This window comes from Elephas maximus, chromosome 5 (assembly GCF_024166365.1).
Source record: "Elephas maximus indicus isolate mEleMax1 chromosome 5, mEleMax1 primary haplotype, whole genome shotgun sequence".
NCBI lineage: Eukaryota > Metazoa > Chordata > Mammalia > Proboscidea > Elephantidae > Elephas > Elephas maximus.
The window spans coordinates 77,618,748-77,627,460 of NC_064823.1; positions in this window are offsets into that span (position 1 = coordinate 77,618,748).

Genomic DNA, 8,713 nt, shown 5'->3' on the forward strand with positions numbered 1-8,713 from the left:
CTGAGCAGAGTTTCATTCTGTTGTATATGAGGTCACTATGACTCAAGTGATGCAGCAGTACCTAACAACTTATGTATTCAAAAGCTGGGCAATGAATAAGAAAGACTGAAGAAGAATTGATGCCTTTGAATGATGGTGTTGGTAAAGAATATTGAATATGCAATGGACTGCCAAAAGAATGAACACTCTGTCTTGAAAGAAGTACAGCCAGAACGTTTCTTAGAAGTGAGGATGGTGTGACTTCATCTCACATACTTTGGACATGTTATCAGGAGGGATCAGTCTCTGGAGAAGGACATCATGCCCGGTAAAGTAGAGGATCAGTAAAGAGGAAAACCCTCAATGAGATGGATTGAAACAGTGGCTGCAACAATAGACTCAAGCATAACAATGATTGTGAGGATGTCCCAGGACCAGGCAGTGTTTCATTCTGTGGAGCATAGGGTTGCTTTGAGTCCGAGTCGACTCAGCAGCCTAACAAGAACAACAACACCTGACAGATAGGTAGGATACAAGGTCCCATAATTCCTATGGATGAAGAAAGAGGACACATAAAAAGATGCTGGATCCATAGGACCAACTTTACTGACTTCAAAAATTTTACTCAAACCAGGCAAAGGCAATATGAATTGACTAAATCAACCTGCATTCCAAAACAATGGCTTTTACCCATAGTCTGTTCCTATTTCCATTTTAAAACAAATATTTCTCCAGGATATTGTGAACGCTTTTTAGAAAGATGTTGTCTTAGTTATCTAGTGCTGCTAGAACAGAAATACCACATGTGGATGGCTTTAACAAAGAAAAATTTATTTTCTCACAGTCTTTTTTTTTTTTTTAGTAGGCTAGAAGTCCAAATTCAGGGCGTCAGCTACAGGGGAAGGCTTTCTCTCTGTTAGCTATGGAGGAGGGCCCTTCTCATCAATATTCCCCTCGAATAGCTTCTCCACACAGGAACCCTGGGTCCAAAGGAAGCATTCTGCTCCTGGCACTGCTTTCTCCATGGTATGAGGTCCCCCTGTCTCTCTGCTCGTTTCTCTTTTATATCTTAAAAAAGATTGCCTCAAGACACAATCCAATCTTGTAGATTGAGTCCTGCCTCATTAACATAACTGCCACTAATCCCACCTCATTAACATCATAGAGGTAGGATTTACAATACAAAGGAAAATCACATCAGATGACAAAATGATGGACAACCACAGAATACTGGAAATCATGGCCTAGCCAAAATGATACACGTTTTGGGGGACACAATTCAATCCATGACAGATATGAACAGGCTCAGCCAGAACATCAACTGGGTCAGTACCAAGATTTGGGTCCTGAAGGACTGAATCTAGGGCAATGTATGTCGCTGCTATCAAGTAGGATAGTTTCCTTCACTTCTTACAGAAAAACACAACAGAAGAAAGGAAGCTTATAGGAGTATTTGAATGAGAAGTCCATCAGTAAAAAAAAAAAAATCCTGAAGAACATGAAATATTTTGTGAACAGAAGCCTGTTTCTCTCCTCTGTCTCCTTAGGCCTGTTTATGGCCACAGATGATTTCTGTAGCGACCAGAGCTACGTGCCTCCTTGTTCAGTCCCATCAGGAGACAGTCTATAGCTCATCTACCAAAATATCTGCGATTCAGTCTTAATGGATTAGGTTAGTGTACATCTTGGAATCATTGTGGAAAAGGGGTTAAACATATGCTGATTAACTTAACAAATCATGGCCTATCCCTGGAGTTGGGATGGGACTGATCTGATTGAAACCACATGATGGAGAATGAGGGGAGAAGTATCTACTCAAAGGAAGTTTGTTTTAATTTTACCCGGAAAGAGGAGGCATATATACTAGCTATCAAGCAAAAATTTTCTACAATTCTATTTAAGAGGAAATGAAAGGGCACCTCTAAGCCTGCGTGTATTGATGTTCATAGCCAGAAAAATGCCAAGTGCAAAATGAAGAAACAGGGCATTAACCAGATAATAATGTCAAGATCTAGGAACCGTATGAGAAACTGGATAGGAGCAGGCCAGGAGGGAAATGAGAAATATTCTGGGCAATGGCTACAAACCATTTTCAAGCTGCTTTGGTTTTTTCTGTATGGTTGGTAAGGGCAGTTTAAAGTTGTACCAGTACCTGTACCAATTACCGTCAAGTCAATTCCTACTCATGGCAACCCCACACGTGTCAGAGTAGAACTGTGCTCCATAAAGTTTACAATGGCTGATTTTTTTGGAAGTAGATCACCAGGCCTTTCTTCCAAGGCACATCTGGGTAGACTCAAATCTCCAACCTTCCAGTTAGCAGCCAAGATAACCATTGGTACCAACCAGTGACTCCTAATGTATTTAGGAATAATATTTATTCCCCCAGATCTTTCCACAAAAAAAAAAAAAAAAAAAAAAACTGCTCTTGTCAATACCATCAGGTTTGTACTACATTTAAAGTTTCTTTATTGACAGCCTGGCATCAGCAGGAATGGATAGTGAACTTAGGCTCCTCTCCATTCATTTTTTCCTGCCTTGTTATCACTCTAAAAAGACAAAAAAAAAAAAAAAAATGATAGTACAGAAAAAGGCAGTCAGCTTCTCTGCTCACAAGATGAGCAGAAACATGAGAGAACCATGATTTGTCTGCCAACAATATCCAATTCCATTCTTCCAGGCAGCTTACCAAAAATTTATTTCTAAGAGCCACCGTCACCATTCAAGCCCGTAAGTATTTGATGATCACCTTGGAAATAGAAATTGGAAGAGAGTGGAAAATAAAACAGGGTAGCTAGAACTACTGAAATATTTCCTAAAATACCTTGTTAAAAATGCAAATATCTTTGGGGGAATAATTCATTATAACACTTATTAGCTTATATAAGAACTAATATGAATATTCAATATTAGTGTTATGAATTTTTAAACTTTCTTATGTTGAATAGTTTATTTTACCTACACAATAATCTTGCATGAAAGACAAGTATGTAACTATTATGCCATTTTATAACTGAGTAAAACTGAGACATACAGAGGTTCATCAGCTTGTTCAAGATCACACAGGTTATGTTTCAATCTTTAAATTAAATAGTAAAGTCATTACTAATATAGCAAATAATTTGCCCCAGAATTGTAAATATGCATATATCATCCAAACCTTAATAGATAAATATAAAAAATGTTTAATAGATAGAATTGAGTGTTAGATACAATTTTGTATATATATATATATATATGTTTTTTGGCTTGTATTATAATAGCACCACTTCAGAGTAGTACAAAACGATGGACCCTTGAGCTATAATTCTGGAGTATGTTTCTTGCTTGACAGGAATATCAAACAAGTTGCTGTTTAAATTCTTCACAACTTTTGAAAAGATTACTGTATGAGCATTTACTATTTTTTGTAAGCTGCTTCAACCTCTTCCAATTAGAGATACTTCCTTAGTGAAGAAACATTGACTAATCTGCCAAATTTAAATCGCTTTACAAATGAGGAGGCTAATTCTGTTTTCATCATTTAACTGTATCATCTGATGAAACAAAGATTTAATGAAATGAATATATTCAAGTCATTTGGTAAATATCTTTGAAAGAAAACAGGTAAAAACTCTTCCGGGGAATTTATTTATTTATTTTTAACCTGAGACAGGGGCCTATCACAAAGTGTAATAGTGTTTTGTTTTTTGTTTTTAAATTTATAACATTGTAGCAGATTGTCAGAAAGGGTTAAAGACAATGTCAGCTGTGGGTCCCTTCAGCTCTCGAGCGTGTGGCAAAGTGTATTATTTGGCGTAATTATGACACAGATCTGCATGTGTATGTCTTCAATAATTCATGTTGCAGCTTGTCTCACTGTGGGGACAGATGTCAGTGAAACCAGTGACAGCCGATCATGCTGATCCCACACGTAATCAGGTGCGGCTGATCCCACAGTGACATGAGCCTTGTGTGTATGCCCGTTAAGCCCAATTGGAGCTACAAAAATATGGGCCAGCAGATTTGGGCATAGCTATTTGTTTTATAGCTATATGAAATGCACATATTTATATTTATGTATGCATAAAAGCACCCTATGTTTCACATAATTTTCTAAGGATTTGAAAACCTTTATAATTTGGACTGGTTACATGTGGGAACACTGTTTACATTTGAAAGTCATATTCATTAGGTCCTTAAAAGTGTGCATATACAATGTTAATCGCGAATCAGTTGTTAATTATTATGTATAGAAATATATATGTCTCCTACAGATGACTTACAAAATTTCCATTCTTGATTAATCTTTCATTATTAATTCATGTATAGAATAAATGTTACATATCCAAGAGATAAAACAAGTCAGTCATACCAAACATTTGATCTCAAAGATTTATCTTTTTATCTCATAATGACTAGTATTTTCTTGTAACATTAGCCATTAACCAAAAAATGATTTTGTTTCAGATATCTGAAAGAAGTACAGATATGGACCACCTGTCAGTGTCTATAAACATTACCTCAGTTGGTTAGTACACAGAAACATTCCCCCAGCCCCAGACCACTCTAATCCTTATGGATTAACCCATAGCAAGTTCATAGCAAGGGGCTAGATAAGAGAATGTACCAATCTGTACAAATCTATTGCTACTACTAGGAGAGTAGCATAAAGTATCTACCCTCTATCTGTGCATAAAGAAATACAGAGCCAGCAGGTCCAAAGCCTTTTAAAAGCCAAAATATTGTGTAATTATTTTTAGAGCCCAAGATGAGCTCCCTCCGTTTATCCATTTCTTGAATCATATTAGAGAAAAATGTCAAGCTGCACTTATAACCTGCAGTATCGAATTAACAACTAGAAAATATTATGTGTATGTTTGTGTGTGTATAAATGTGTGTATACACATACATACACACGTACATGAACGTATACGTACACATATATATTATAGGTTTAAACATTTGACAGAAAGAAAGAGTCACATTTTTTTTTTTTTTTTTTAGTGACATGATATGTCCTTATGCCCTTTTTTACTTGCCTTTTTTATGGCAATCTGGTTAGTTTTTGTAGTCATATCCTTTTTCTTGACGATTGTACTGTTTTACAGTGGAAGCTCCTAGCTTATCCCTTAATGACTCCCCTGGTCTGTTCTCCCTCTTCCAACATCAGTATGTTTAGGAAAAAGGCATTGATTTTTTCCATCATCCCAGAATTAGAGTGTTTTTGAGATGCACTCTGACTGAGTCAAGGAATCTCATCAGTGCTGCCATGCATACTGTTGCCTAACTCTGGGTACCATTTTCCTTCTTCGGAGGTACATTTACATAAGCATTTCTAATCACAGCTCCGTAAAGAGACACGGTATAATAACTCATGACTTTTAGGTAAGATGTCATATGAATCTTAACATATGGCATTGCACTCCACAATGGCAATCTTGGCTTCCAAAGGACTTGGAAAGCATCCAGTGAGATGCGAATAAGCCAAACTTGATAGAAAACCATATCGATGTTAATCCAGGTTTACACCTTTCATTCCGACTCGGAACTCTCTAGCAGATGGTTCAGTGTTGAAGTACTAATGTTAGCAAAATGTCAAAACTATTTTGCTAGACTCCCCAATTGTTCAGAGTATTTTTCAAGTACTGGATATCAAAATAGCATTAATGAATGGTAGCACTAAGGTCTCTAATCAGTAATGGAGAATTTTCATTTTAACTTCCAAGCCCAATCTGGCTTTGTTCCCTTGGAATATGGCCAGTCAGCTTTTACAAAGGAAAATCAAATTTTAGGAAATTTCTCCTAATTCACTACCTAACAAGGACATACTCAAAGAAGACAAAAGAATAAAGAATCATTTGGAAGATAGTATTATTAGCTGTTACAATAACTTAATCATCTGAACAAATACCATGAGATTAAGTCTCTAAATCAAATTTTCTTATTCTGGGATTCATGGACACAGAGAAAAAACTAAATGGGCCTTAGAGAGTCCTTGAACCATCTGAACTTAGAGGCAAATGTGGGCACATGGGTGCATATGCTTGCATTCCTGCTTACACACACATACACTGAACATGCAAGATGAGTGAATAAGTGAAAAAATGAAATTCTCTCATGAGGATCTAGCAGTGGTTTCAGTGTGTAATACATTTATAAAATTTCAGTCAAAAATACATTTATAAAACCAGAGGGAATATATCAGTATCTAGACAAGGAAAAAAAAATTAGGCATTAATTGATCGCCTAATGATCAGTTTCTCAAACTGTGGGGGCTTCAGTGTTGCTATGATGTGGGAAGTTATGCCACTGATTTTTCAAATACCAGCAGGGTCACCCATGGTGGAGAGGTTTCAGCAGAGTTTCCAGACTAAGACAGACTAGGAAGAAAGGCCTGGCCATCTACTTCCAAAAATCAGCCAATGAATACTTTATGAATCACAACAAAATATTGTTCAGTATAGTATTGGAGGGTTCCCTGGACGTTGCAAATGGTTAACATGGTTGACTGCTAACCGAAAGGTTGGCAGTTTGAGTCCACACAGAGGTACCTTGGAAGAAATTCCTGGCAATCTACTTCTGAAAAAAATCAGACATTGAAAATCCTATGGAGCATAGTTCTACTCTGACACACAGGGATTGCTATGAGTTGGAATTGACTCAACGACAACTGTTTTTGTTTTGTTTTGTTTTCTTTATAGTACTGGAAGATGAGTCTCCTGGTGGCCACAACAATGGATTCAAGCATGTTGGCGATCATGGTGATGAGGACTGGGCAGTGTTTCATTGTGTTGTACATTGGGTTGCCATGAATTGGAGCCGACTAGATGATAGCTAGCAGCAACAACATGACAGCGTAAGAAGGCATATGAGTAGAAAGCCATTTCTTCTCTCCAAAAGTCTTTACAGAAATAAAAAGAATGTCAATATTATCTTCAAGAGGTTTGTTTTCCTTTGCAAACTTCTTATAGCAGCCAATCAATATCAACTGATAAAACAGCAGTGAGTCTTTCTAAGACATCTTTGAGTCCTGCCCACTAGCCCAAGGCACTGCACGTGGGCATGGCACCCCTGGAGCCAGTTTACGTCAGGGCAGCTATTTTACCTGTTCTTCCATGAATGTGTTCTTAGGAGCAAGATCACTGACTGAAAGAATCACACGTAGAACCTAAGTGGGTAGGCCAGATCAGAACCGAATAATGAAAAGCAAAAAGTTGGTATGAGAGACTTGAGAGGGTCAAAAAGAGGTGTCATGTTTAGATTAAGTCGAGCCAATCAGGACTAATCCTGTACAGATGACCTGTACCACGGGTGCCATTTGTACATGCCAGTAATTGCCACAAAGCGAGCCTCATTGCTGTTTAAAAAGGTTGTCAAGTTGGACTGAACACCATTGTGCCAACTATGTAACTCTTACATAAGGAATTCACTACTTAGAGATTTTCCTCACTTTCAAACCCTAATTTGCTTTTCTCACTATGCCTTTTATGATTAACCATAGTTTTATTTTCATATTTGTTCTTTATCAATTGCATCGCTGAAAAATGTCCATATTTTTTTAATGTTGTGACAGGAATTCTTTGCTGAAGCTAAAAAAAAAACAAACAAGAGTGAAACAAGCTAAGAGAATAACACTGTATTCCATTTTTCCATTTAAAATATGTTACAAAACAGCTTTCAGTTTAAAAAATTTTGACAGTGTATATTCAATTTTTCAACTAACAGATGCATGTACATAAAATTACATGATTGAAATTCAGTGTCAGAGGCTTTAGTTATTTAATTTGGGCAAACTAAAGGCATTGGTTCATAATGTAGTTCTTGAAATACCCCTAATTAATAATGAGAAAGGGGGATTTCTATGAAATGGTAATATGAAAGTGTTTAGTGAGTCTTTAAAAATGGTTGTTTTGTGAATTTTTTAAAAAGTAAATTACAATGATTTATTTTTAAAATGAAACTGGTTTTTCTTTGTTTTTAAGACAGACTTCATAAGCAGATTAAGGGAGCAATATATGGCTATTCAGCAAAAGAAACCAAGTCTTGTGTAGTAAAACCTGTGGGAGCCGGAACTCGATGGGACTGCCTTATTTTTCCGGATCTCACAAGTTTTCCACCTTTTACCACTTTTCTATCACTCTCTACTAGTGGAAAATATTTGCATTTTCCTTCTCTGATATGTTTCTGCCTTACACAGTTTCTGACTTTTGCAGGTTTACTGTAATCAGGACTTCTACATCAGAGTTCATCATTCTAAAACTTCAATAATTGATAAAAACCAGTTGTCACTGAGTTGATTCTGATTTATGGGGACCCCATGTGTGTCAAAATAGAACTGGGCTGTATAGGATTTTCGATGGCTAATTTTTCAGAAATAGATCACCAGGCCTTTCTTCTGAGGTGTCTCTAAGTGGACTGGAATCATCAACCTTTCAGTTAGCAACCATTTGCACCACCCACGGGCTCCTCAATAATTGATAATTTGTTCATTAATTAAGAACTATTAGCATCTTTTGGATGTAAGAAAATAAGAACATTGTAAATTATTGATGAGGTTTGTTTTATGTTCTTATCAAGGTTTTGAGAAATACAGAGGCTAAGTGAATGAATAAAGGCAATAAATAACTGCTTTTGGCAAAGATAACCCAGTAAGAAAAATCAACTTTAAATCATGAAAACTAATTTGAAAGTGGTTTAGAGCAATGTTATTCAGTGTCAGTTTGGGAATGTAAATCAACTATATCACTAAACA